Below are 12267 nucleotides of genomic sequence, written 5' to 3' on the forward strand. Positions count from 1 at the left end.
TTGATACTCTTATTTCTAGGTATTCACAATACCGCTCCCTCCTACATCTCCTCCTATCTCTCTGACTATTCCTTCTGAGTCTCCTTTGTTACATCTTCATTCATGTCATGCCATTTACTGCGGACATCTCCCAAGACTCTCTCCTGTACCTCTCCTGTTCTACCCCTATACTTTTTTCCTTTGGTGATCACATCAGCTCCCATAGATTCAATCATCATCTCTACGTAAATGATTCTTTGATTTATATACCCAGCCCTAATCTCTTGAGCTCCAGGCCTGTATCAACAAGTACCTTTTGGACATCTCATTGGGTACCCCATAATCATCTCATGTAAGACAGATCCAAAACAGAACGCTTTCCCTAAAACCCACCCTTTTACCCAATCTTCCTATTCCTTTCAAGGGCACCACTATCCTTCTAAGCACCCAAGTTCTCGGCCTCAGTACCTCACTCAAACTCACCTCCCCATATCTAATCTGTTGCCAAATCTTTACAATAACTCTTCCATAGATTCGCCTTATTGCCATTCACACACCTGTCTTCCTAGTGCAGCCCCTCATCACTTTTCTCCTGGACTCCTGAAATAGACTTCTGTTTGGTCTCCTTGATTCAGTCTCCCCACTTCAACCCATTCTCTACTTAGCTATTAAGTAATTTTCCTAAAGTTCAGATCAGATCATGTCACCTTCCTACTCAATAAACTTCCTGTGACTTCCTGTTAGCCCCATGATCAACTGCAAGGTATTTGGTTTTAAGCCATTAAAAGCTTAAAACTGCATGAAGATTTTTGGGACACCTTGTATGAAATCCTCTCTTTTGGTTTTTAACATCCTTCACAACCTGGTCCCTTTCTACCTTTCCAATCTTGTTATACTTAACTCCCCTCCATGCAGTTCACAGTCTAATGATACTGCCCTATTTGCTGTTCCTCACACCCAACATTCCATCTCTCAACTCTGGGCCTTTGCATTGGCAGTGTCCCTCATACCTGGAATGTTCTTTGGGCTCAACTACTGACTTTCTGCAAGACTCTTCTCAAATCCTACCTTCCATAAGAGGCCTTTCCTAGCCTTCTCCTCACCCTACCTGTCCCCCAAACCTTGTCTCTCCCCTCTAATATTATCTACTGGTATCTACTTATAGGTATGTACATAATTATTTGCATGAGCAGCCAAGTGGCACAGTGGACAGAGAGCCAGTCCTGAAGCCAGGAGTACCTGAGGAGTACCTGAGTTCCAATGCAGCCTCGGATGCTTACTAGCTATGTGACCCTGTCCAAGCCACTTAACCCTATTTGCCTCAGTTTCCGCATATGTTGGAGTTGGAGTTGGAGAAGGAAATGGCAAACTACTCCAGTAACTTTGCTAAGAAAACCACAAATGTGGTCACAAAGAGTCAGACACAACTAAACAACAAAAATAATTATTTATGTTGTCTCCCCCATTTGAATGTGAATTTCTTGAGGTCACAGACAATACTTTTTTAATCTCTCTCTTTACATTACTAGAGCTTAGCATATTACCTGAAACATAGTAAACATTTAATAAAAGGTTGTTACTGTTTATTAATCAGAATTTACTTGTTTAATAATCAGAAACTGGAGCAAAAAATAAGAGTTGTGAAAATGACTTTTGACTACATCATAAGGAGAAAGAATAATGAAGCAAAATATTCTAAGGGTTTTTTGTTTTGTTTTTGCAATATTGTGATTAGAATAATTTTTAAAAATTAAAAATCAGTATGGCAGATACCAAATTGTTCCTAGGTACAATAAGGTCTATAAGAATTATCTGTGAATTTTTACAATTTAACTGTTTAAATAAGAGATTTTATAAATCTCTTCTTGATAAGTAGGGGGCCTTTTCTGAATCATGGACAAAATATGTCTATGGCTTAAGCCTTGTAATAAGTATTGCATCACCTAAGTACTATAATTGCCTGGTGAGCATATCTAAATTTTATGCATTGTTTCACTTTTTTAATGGATGAAAAATTTCTTTGAAGATTAAATCTGAGTGAAAACAGGGAGTAGAAAGGAAATAGGAGGGAATTGAGGGGAAAAGGAGCTTAGAGGAAATCCAGGAAAATAGAAGGAACTTTCTAGAAAGTAGTGAAAAGCTCAAACAAGGTTAAAAAAAAACATATAGACCTCATTTAAATAGCTGCATTTCATCTTGCGTATTCGTACATCTCCTACGCTTATGTTTTGTCCTCTTCCATCAGCCATGTAAATTAAGCCTCCCTCCCCCTACCCAAGTGGGGCCCAGGGAGATAGGGAGGTGTGTAGATCTCATTAGGATAAATCTAAATTTTATTTTGAGTTATTGTTTCTTTTGTATCTATATCAAATCTCTTTCTGTCTCCTAAATTAATTAAACCTCACTCGCTTAGTGGAGCCAGAGAGTCCAGCCTCTGGCCATTGGATGCACAAAGACTATACAATTTCTTTCTCACACAAATGTTCATGGGCATTCTGAAATGTCAACATACTCAGCATGTTTCCAATTAGTCAGGGTCCTTTCATAATACAGACAGCTGGAGGCACACTGGATAGAGTCCTGGGCCAGGAGTCTGGAAAATCTGAGTTCAAATCCAGCTTCAGACACTTACTGGCTATGTGATCCCAGGCAAGTCATTTAACCTCTGTTTGCCTCAGTTTTCCTAAACTGTAAAATGGAGATTATAATAATTTCACTAAATAAGGACTAAATAAGATAATATTTCCAAAAAGCACTTAGCACAGTACCTAGCACAGAGTAGGTGCTATATAAATGCTTATTCCTTACCTCCTCATTTCACACAATGGCCCAATAGTTCCTTAGCCTCTTTAATTAATTTCACTTTTAGTTAATCCTATTTTACTTTAAGGTTTACAAAGCACTTTACATACATTATTTATTTTGATCTTCACTGCAATCCTGTCATGTAGGTGCTTTATTATATTAAGTCCATAATTATGTAGATGAGGAAGTTGAGGCTCAGCATGACCAAGTGACTTGCCCACAATTACCTAGCTAGTAAGTGTCAGGTGCCAGTAACCTTAACCACCACTCTATTTTAGACCCTCATCAGCATAGCCACATTCTGGACCTAGTCAGCCCTTGGGACTCCTGGACCTCCAAGTTCTCAGACTTTAGAATTCCTCTCCCTGACTTCCAGAAATCCAGATCCAATGGTTTATTCTCAGCATTCATTCTCCCTGAACTTTCTAAAAGCATTTGCCACCAATGACCACCACTTCCTGCTAAGCGCTCTCTTGGCTTTTGTCACTGCTTCCTCCATTTTCTCAAAACACATCTGCCCTTTAAAAAGATATAATTCAAATTTAGATTCCTCATACCTACCACATAACATGGAATTCAGAGGGGGAGGTATCTTCTTAATGGTCAAAGGCAGCAGAGAAGCAGACTATAAAAACTACAGCCAGATAGAAAGTAAGTACACATGTCCTGAGTATATTTGAAGTATTAGGAAGTATGTAGTGAAAAGACACATAAAATCTTCTTTCTCTTCAAAGCTTTCTCTTCTTATGACTAGGAAAGAGGCTGTATTGCCTTTTTTCCCCTGCCATGTCTTTTCTGGTTATCAGGACAATGGTGCAATCATAGTTTTTCTCAAACTACTACTTTCCCCAAGCCCATCATCCTATCCCTGCTCCTAGTTTGGAACTGGAATACTATAGGACTTCATATCAAATAAATCCAGTGGGGTCCTAGGACAGAGATCATCTACTTTCATTCTTTTTGTAGGAGTGTTTATGGGTATGAAACTTTAGGGTTATTGGTAAAAGCACGTTATCAAATGACATAAGTCCTTCTGGAAAAAAATGCGCGTGTTTGTATTGAGCTAGAAATTTCACCAGAAGTCCCTGTCCTTCTAAGTTTCCTTTATTTCTTTAAAGAAAAATTTCCTTTAAAAGTTTTCTTTAAAGAAAATTATTTCTATTTTATTGAATAAGTTTTGGCCCACTTGCTGAATATCCTAAAAGTGGCTGGGTTGAAAGGCTAGCCAACTGGACCTCCAAATATATTCTCAAAGTAGCGTTTCTTAAAGAAGAACTGATGGAAAATATAGATATAATTTTCATAACAGATTGACTGAAAATGCAAGCACAGTGTTTTAAATGACTGGCAGACAAGCATTAACAATAATAGTACTTAAGCAGGAAAATCAATTGGAATAGGTCTAGTATGGTTTCCTATACAGTTTACAGAGATATAGTGTGCTGTAAATGTTACCTTGGTCATCAGAGAGTTAAACTTGGAGTATTGATATGCATCTATGTATTTATCAAGGGAGCTTTGCTTTTCATAATGATCATTGGATTAAGCAGGCGTCAAGATGGCAATGTAGACAGAAAGTGCACTGCAGATTAAGCCATATTTATTTCACTTTTCAGATAAATGACAGTCAATTCATTTATGATGTCTTCTACCAGAAGGATGTAATCTGATTAATATCATGGCCATTCTTAGCTAATGGACCTGCGACAATTAAAGAATTCTAGATCTCAAGGCAAAATGCTCAGGAAATCTAGTAGGTGCCAGTGGTCCCAGAAAACTTGGCTGCTCTCAAGGAGCTCCAGCACCAGGTAAACTTCATCCTAGCAGTGTGATAGAACTTTGAGATGGAATAAATAGGCCACTGTTAGTGAGCTTTGAAAAATTGTCAGAAACAGGAGATAGACAAATGTGATTCTAATTTTAAAAAAAAGTGGGGGTGGAGTAGGTTGTTCATACTTTGATTCCTGGAAAAATTCTAAAAATACATATTTCAAAGAGATTGTTTGTTAGCACTGAGTAAGTGGTGGTTCCTCTTAGACCTAAAATGGCTTCATGAAGACCAAATAATTCCAGACTAATCTCCTCTCCTTTTAGGATGGTTACTAGATGGGTCGATCACAAGAATGACATCACATAATATGCCCGGGCAGCAAGGTAGTGCAATGGATAGATTGCTGGGCCTAGAGTCGAGAAGACCTGGGTTCAAATCCAGCCTCAGATACTTGCTAGCTGTGTGACCCTGGCTAAGTGACTTCACCCTGTTTGCTTTAGTTTCCTCATCTATAAAATGAGCTGGAGAAGGAAATGGCAAAACACTCTAGTATCTTTGCCAAGAAAACCCCAAATAGCATCACAAAGAGTTGGAGATGATTTAAAACCAATTGAACAACAAAAACCAATATACCTGGATTAGAGCAAAATATTTGATTAGGTCCTTCATGATATCCTCATGGACAAGATGAAGAGAGATATCTAGAAAATGGTGCAGGTAGGAAGGGTCAATATTCCTTGACTGACTTGATCCAAACAGTATTGATAAGGTCTTGAATATTTTCCTTTTTTACTTCTACCTCTTTGGATCTCTGGTCCCCTTCAAAGCACAAATTCACTACATGAAGCCTATCCTGATGTTCCCAACTGCTAATGCTCTCTACCTCTTGAAGTTACTGTGTATATAGTTGTATGTACTTTTTCTACTGTCACGAATGGGTGGATTGTGGCACAACTCATGGAGAACGTAAAGCTGATCTGGGTGACTCTGGTTACTTCTGATAGTACATCTATTAGCCCTGAAGGACTTTTACTTTGGGATGGTGCATCAGTCTTCCATTGGTTTCCATGAACTTATGCTGTGGGATGATGAAGCAATCCTCTTATTGGTCCTGTAGCACCCAGATGGCAGTTAGAGAGAAGAGATTGCCTCAGAGACTTGCCACTGGGGAGGAAATGCTGCCCACTCAGTATACTTTTTAAAAAGGGAGAAAGTGATAGAAAGTATAAATATCTGGTTTAGTAAATATACATATCTTATGTGTGTGTGTATATATATGTATATATAGAAACATATAAATACAAAAATTTTGGAATTGCTAATGTTAGAAATTCACCTAAAAGACCACTGTAAGAAAAAAAAAAGTTCTCTATTAGTTTTCATCTTACTGTGGGCCAGTGACATTCAACCTGACCAGAGGCCTTTGCAACCTGATGTATTAGTAAGTTTAGCCATCTCCCTACTAAAGAGTCCTTCTACAAAGTAGGCTAAAATGGTGGAATGGCAAACAGGTGAAATAAACATACATACATAGGATCATAAGTAGAAAAAATAATAACACGTATATTTTGCTTATTCAGTGGACCCATGATCTCACTGTATTAAATGATAATGGATTCAAATGGAAAGAAACTGTAACTTTAAAACAATGAAAATATGCATTTCTATCACACTTTGGTAGGAGTAAGGTAGAATTCTTCATATCATATGCCTATATAATGTTACCAATGATGTGAAATATATAAAGGTACTATATAAATGTGTATTATGTATAATGGATATATGTGGATAAAATATATTAGCAAATATATTCATATGTGCAATGTTGAGAATATATTTTATGTTCCATCACATCCCATAGATGTAATATTCTCTCTTCATATGTGGCTATATATACTGAGTTGTCCTCATACATTATTAATTTATAAAATACCAAGATATTAGATAAAGGAAAGTTGATATTAACTTGAATTTTATAAATAAAATAAGAGAGACTGAGAAGATGGAAACGGGGAGAAGAAAAGACCATTTGATCAAGGCCAAATAGCAAACCAACTGTACAGTTAAACATTAAGTTCTAACTCTGTTCCTATTTTGACACTAAGACAAAACTATGGAAAATTACAAGATATGCTGTTGGGGTTACTGAAGGAACATTGACTGCCAGATTCTGCTAAATTATGCTATTTGCCACAGAAGTCTAAGCTATTTTGTATTCTAGCTTTAACTCTCATCATAACACTCATGAGAGGATAGACTCATTCCCTCCAATGCTTGCCCATTTTGCCCTCTCTTATTCTAAGACACATCCTTGAGTTTGTTTCTTTAATGGCTTACATTTAGTGGAGCCTGTCTCTCAACTCAGATACTTATCCAAAGTTCACTTGTAATTAATCTAATAAATGCAAAAGATCATTTGATAATCTTTTCTTCTAAGATTTAGAAATAAAAGATAGGATTAAAATGATATGAACATTTTCACAACATGATTAATGTGGAAATGTATTTTATATGATTGCACATGTATAACCTATATCAGATTGCTTGCCATCTTGGGGAGGGGGTAGGGAAGGAAGAGAAAAAAAATTAGAACTCAAAATCTTATAAAAACTGAATATTGAGAATTATCTTTACATGTAATTGGAAAAAACACTATTTACATTTTTTAAAAATTAAGTGACAAAAATGATATGAACATGTATTTTATATAAGTGTAATGCGACTCACAAAGCTTGGGACTGAAAGACAAGTAGACCAAGGTTATAATTCCAGTTTTCTTGGGTAGGCAAGATGTGTAACTTTGGGCAAGACGAAACACTTGCCACCCCTGAGTCTTCTTTTCCTCACCTATGACATGAAGAATTTAGATGAGGTCCACTTTGCACAAGGGAACTTTATGTTGAACATCTTGTAGACATCTCAAACTCAACATGTCCAAAACAGAAATCATGACTTTTCCTCCCAAGTCCTCCTCTCTTCCCAGTTTCCTTATTAATGGTGAGAGTACCCGCCATCATCCTAGACTCACAAACTAAGTGTCATCTACCTATCTGCTCTCACCCCAATGGCCAATCTGTTGTCAAGTCTCGTCCTCTCTACCTTTACAGCATCTCTCCTATAGATCTCCTTCCCACCCATACAATGACCACCCTGGTGCAGGCCCGTATCCCTACATGCCAGACTACTACAATAGTCTTCTGGTTCATCTCTCTGTCTTACATCGCTCTGTCCTCCACTCAGCTGCCAGTGATTTTCCTAAAATGCTGCTCTGACCTTTTTCACTCTCCTAATCAGTTAACCCCAGGGGCTCACTATGACCTCCAGGATCAAATATAGACTCCTATGGCTATTAAAATCCTTCTTTACTTGTCCCCTTGCTGCCTTTCCAGTCGCCTTACACTTTGCCATTTACTTTACGACCCGGTAATGTTGACTTACTTGCTGTTCTTTGCAACACTATGACTTTTCACTGTTTGTCCTCCATGCCTGGAACACTTTCCTTCCTTCCTTTTGCCTCCTTTCTTCCCTGGTTTCCTTCAAGACTCAGCCCATAGTCAACATTCTGGAAGAAGCTATTCCTAGCCCCTCTCCTCTTTCTAGTGCCTTTACCTCCCTTCTACATTATATGGATTTGATATGTATGTAGTTGTTTGCATTTTGTCTCCCCCATTAGAATGTAAGTTCCTGAGGAGGAGACTATGTTTGGGGCTTTCTTTGTATCCCAGCACTTATTAACACAGTGCCTGGCACAGGTGTTGTTCAGTCACATCTGACCCTCCACGACTCCATTTGAGGTTTTCTTGGCAAAGATACCAGAGTGGGAAACCACTTGTCCAGCTCATTTTACAGATGAGGAACCGAGGCAAAGAGGGTTAAGTAACTTGCCCAGGGTCACACATCTCGTAAGTGTCTGATGCTGGCTTTGAACTCAGGTTCTCTTGACTCCAAGGCCAGTGCTCTATCTACGTCATGCCTGTCCTCTTAAAAAGTGCTCGTTGACTGTTACACATAGTATGGACAACAGAACTACTTTTTAATCCCTACAGAGTTCATTCAAGCACATAACTTCTATGAATTACAAAGATACGATTGTTTAAATTCCTCTTTGATTTGAAAATGTGCTGTCTCATTCCATATTTCTTATGTTTATTCTTGTAAAGGACAGCATGGAAGCTAAATGCAATCCCTTTCTCTCTGAATATTTCGTCCTTCTCTATTGAACCCCTGCCATGCCTTTATAACATTCTGATTTGTTCATAGATTTTTCAAACTGAGACATATCCTGGGTATCATCTAATGATCCAAACCTTTCATTTTATATATAAAGAAAATTATGAACTAAGTGGTTAAATATCTTGCCCAAACACACAGTAAGTAGCAGAGCTAGGATTTGAATCCAACTCCAAATCCATTAATAAACATTGACGAAGCACCTACCACATGCCAAGCCCTGTGCTAAATGCTGGGGTTACAACTAAGGAAAAGGACAGTCCCAGAACTCAAGGAAAAATCTACCATGGAGTGAACATATTTCATCCTTCCTAAAAGATTATGAATTCTTCAAAAACAGAGGTTATATCTTTACATCTCTAGGTTCTAGCACGTAGCTCTGCTTCTAGTAAACACTTAACTGTTTACTGCACTAAATTAGATTGAATTAGAGCAGAGTGGCTGTAACAAAGGAATCAGAATTTTATAGAGGCAAAGAATTGTTCAACATGTACAAAACTGAGCTAATTACCTTTCCCTGTAAACCTGATTCTCCTTTTGATTTTACTGTTGTTGTCAGTGGCTGCACATTTCACCTAGTCTTCTATGTTTTTAAATTTTGGCTATTTTTCTCTTTCTTTTATACCCAGTCAATTACTAAGTCCTGCTGATTCTCTGTCTGCAGTATTTCTCATGTCCAACAATCATCTATGACCACTGGCAACCAGTCTCCCTTATTACTACCCATCTGAGCCACTGCAATAACTTCCCAATCGTTTGAACCATCTCTATTATCTTCCTCTCTGTATCATAACCTTTCAGGACTGGGCTTCCAACCTTAGATTTCACAGAAGGGTGGGGGTTTTTTTTGCTTTTTAAAAATTTTTCTAATGCACTAATCATGTGATATTTATCTGTGTTTGTATCTGATCCTCCTATTAACTACTCCCTGAGGTTAGAGGTCAAGTCTTATCTAAACTTTATCTCTACCCCAGTTCATAATACAGGACACTCAACAACAATGGCTTAATTAATGCTTATTGAGTGAATATTTTATACAATAACAATAGATTGGCTCCATTTTTACGATATTCACCAATCTTCTCAATTGTAAGCAGTCAATCAACAAGCATTTGTTAAGTGCCTACTGTGTCAAGGCACTGGGCCAGCCACTGGGGATACATAAAAAGACAAAAGTCAGGCCCTGCTCACCAGGAATCCATAATCTAAATCCACAATTTACTATGTACCAGTAAGGATTACTTGAAGATAACCAGAGGGAAGGCATGAGATAATAGTGAAGGATAGGAACTCCCTCAAAAATTGAATTGTAAAACTTTACTTTTTCTTAGTTTCTTCCTCGAATTCCTTTTACATACCTTTATTTCTGCCTTAAGAAAGTCTTTAAGTAATAAATGCTCATTTCAATTTGAGTAAACCCATCAGAAAGAAAAACTGCTTTTATATTTCCTAATATTTTTAGGATAATTCATCGTTTCGTGCTTTTATAGATGAATTCATGTTTGATTGTTCTCTGTGAATTTAGCAGCAATGTTAAATAAAACTTCATACAGTATTTAAAGCATTGAATCAGCCATACATAAAACTCTTGTCATCTATGAAAGTAATTTATAATCCCACAAACTAGCACTTTATTTTTGAGAATATGAGAAACTTGGTGGTCCAGATTTGATGAATTTTCTCCCAGTGCTCTATAAACGTGTCTCATGCCAGAATCCAACTTTTTGTTGGTTAGAAATTTAGAGGTGCAAAAAACAGAAAAAAAATGAAACCCTCAAAGGTAGGCAGGCATTCAAGGTCATAAGATAAACGGTTAAAATAGTTAACAGAAAACCAAGTAAACATCATTTCTTGTGGACAAGCTGAAATATATAGCTACTCCTACAAGAAACAAGTGTCCAAGGATAAGGTACCAGTTCTCTAAAAAAAAAGCTTCCTTGATTACTCTTTCTAAATAAGGTAGAATCCTTTACAAATGCAAGTGTTGGGGAGATAACCCTGAAATTACATTAAGGGATAGCCATGCTAAACGAGAGGCTTCCTATGTATAGATGTTATACCCAATGGGAGACCTCAATTAGGCCTATAGAGTATCCAAATCCATTTAATGATGAGATATGTTACAATTTCATCGATTTGGTGTGGAAGAGGCATTAAAGGATATCCAATCCATGACCCTAATTTTTACAGCTGAGGACACTGGGGCCCAGAAAAGTGATATGGACATGCAGCTACAAAGGATTTTTACCTTTCTTATTGTTTAGTGGTTTCAGTCATGTGTGATTCTTCATGACCCTTTATGGGGTTTTCTTGGCAAAGATTCTGGAATGGTTTGCTGTTTCCTTCTCCAGCTCATTTGACAGAAGAGGAAACTAAGGCAAATGGAATTAAGTGACTTGCCCAGGGTCACCCAACTATAAGTGTCTGAGGCCAGATTTTAACTCAAGAAGATGAGTTAAAAAACAAAAAAAACAACAACCAAGAAGATGAATTTTCCTGTCTCCAGGTCCAGCACTCTATCCATCCCACAACCTAGCTGCCTTTAGCCTTTACCCATTAATCAAACAACAAGCATTTTTAAGCACCTGCTAAATGCCAACCAATGTGCCGCATGCTTGGGAGAGGACATAGGGACTGAATCTGATTTATTAATACAGGGAACACTTAGAGGAGGGAATTTCTCTATCAGCATATGTTGGTCCCCCTTCTTTGCAACCTAGAATCAGAGAGTTGTGTAGGGCCCCGGCAACTGAGTCATTGGGATAAGTTACTTGACCAGGTCATACGGTCAGTATGTGTCAGAGGCAAGAGTTAAACACGGGTCTTCCTAGCTACAAGGACAGTTCTTATTTTGGCATATAAAAACAAAAAAGCAAACACTCCTTGTCCTAAATAAATTCACATTCTATTGGGAGAGATAACGTGTCCTTTATAAGTATGTGTAAAATATACATAATATATACCCAGTAATTTGTGGAGAAAGGAAGAGAGGATCACTAAAGATTTTATGTTAAAAGTGACATAAACTGAGTTTTGAAGGAAACAAAATATCCCTTCGTAAAACTTCCCCAATACACAAAGAGAGTCCCTTTCCCTCTTCCCTCTAACCCAAACAAAACTTTTGGGAGCAAACAACAGAGAGAATCTTCATCCAAGCAAGTGTTTAGCAATTCAGTTAATAAGAGAATCAAGCTGTGATGGGAAAGTTGGGAGAGGTCATTACCAAATCATTCCTCATCTACCACTATCACAAAGGGGATGATCACTGAATTTTAGATTAGGATGGAACCAAAGTAGCCACCAACTGCTATCTGAAAGGAATCCCTCACCCTAACGTATAACATATCCAACAATTGGTCATCCATTTTCTACTTGAAGATCTCTAATGGGGGAGGGGCACTACAACCTCTCCAGGTGGCCCACTTTAACAGTTCTGATTGTTAAGATGGTTTGTTTGTCTTTTGACATTAAGTCTAAATCTG

The 12267-nt window shown here is 37.7% G+C and overlaps 1 protein-coding gene across 1 annotated transcript in view; it reads right to left on the reverse strand.

The window, feature by feature from the left end:
• TRPC6 (transient receptor potential cation channel subfamily C member 6) overlaps nt 1-12267 on the reverse strand; it is a 169048-nt gene that overhangs the window by 89923 nt on the left and 66858 nt on the right. The gene's annotated exons all lie outside the window — the stretch shown is intronic.

The sequence above is a fragment of the Phascolarctos cinereus genome, unplaced genomic scaffold (genome assembly GCF_003287225.1).
Source record: "Phascolarctos cinereus isolate Bilbo 61053 unplaced genomic scaffold, phaCin_HiC Scaffold_726;HRSCAF=1367, whole genome shotgun sequence".
Classification (NCBI taxonomy): Eukaryota; Metazoa; Chordata; class Mammalia; order Diprotodontia; family Phascolarctidae; genus Phascolarctos; species Phascolarctos cinereus.